General features: G+C 40.0%; 1 protein-coding gene across 2 annotated transcripts in view; it reads left to right on the top strand.

The window, feature by feature from the left end:
* Nucleotides 1–49: 49 nt before the first annotated feature.
* LOC119587779 (probable malonyl-CoA-acyl carrier protein transacylase, mitochondrial) overlaps nucleotides 50–530 on the top strand; it is a 9,964-nt gene continuing 9,483 nt past the window's right edge. The window contains exon 1 of one of the 2 annotated variants that reach the window (XM_037936471.1): nucleotides 50–109. The gene's annotated coding sequence lies outside the window, so the exon portion shown is untranslated. The remainder of the gene's footprint in view (nucleotides 110–530) is intronic. The other variant, XM_037936472.1, reaches the window with a different exon arrangement.

Raw genomic sequence — 530 nt, 5'->3', positions numbered from 1 at the left:
ATCTATATCCTATCCATTTTAGCCTCTTGCCTCGCGTCTTAGTAGAGTAAGCGACGTCAACAAGGCGGCGTGTTAATACGGCGCCGGGGGACACTTGGTTAATGTATATGTATGAAGGACTTTGAGGTAAGAGACGATACTGTTAACAGTCAGTACGAGCTCGTGCTAATCTTAAAAGTGAAAACTTATGAACTCGACTTTTGAACTAGATCCAGGCGATCTGCCTGATAAAAACAAAGATATGAAAAACGATCACCAGAAAAACAGCAGACGAAGAGATAGTGACAGCGAAGATTACCCATACTCCAAACAAGCCCGCAACGAAGAAACCGGCAGACAGAACACGGAACCACAACTTCACGCATCAGAAACGCAAGTAACAGAACAAAACCATGTAGTACTTATTCATATGATCAATTCAGAAACCACTTCAAACTTCAACAACCCAATAAAACTAACGGATGCCTTAAATAGATCCATTTTTCAAAAATATATCATAGAAAACTCCTTAAGAATTTTAGGAGATGGAA

Source organism: Penaeus monodon, chromosome 23 (genome assembly GCF_015228065.2).
Source record: "Penaeus monodon isolate SGIC_2016 chromosome 23, NSTDA_Pmon_1, whole genome shotgun sequence".
NCBI lineage: Eukaryota > Metazoa > Arthropoda > Malacostraca > Decapoda > Penaeidae > Penaeus > Penaeus monodon.
The sequence above is the reverse complement of the archived record's forward strand: the minus strand, read 5'-3'. Positions and strand labels throughout refer to the sequence as shown.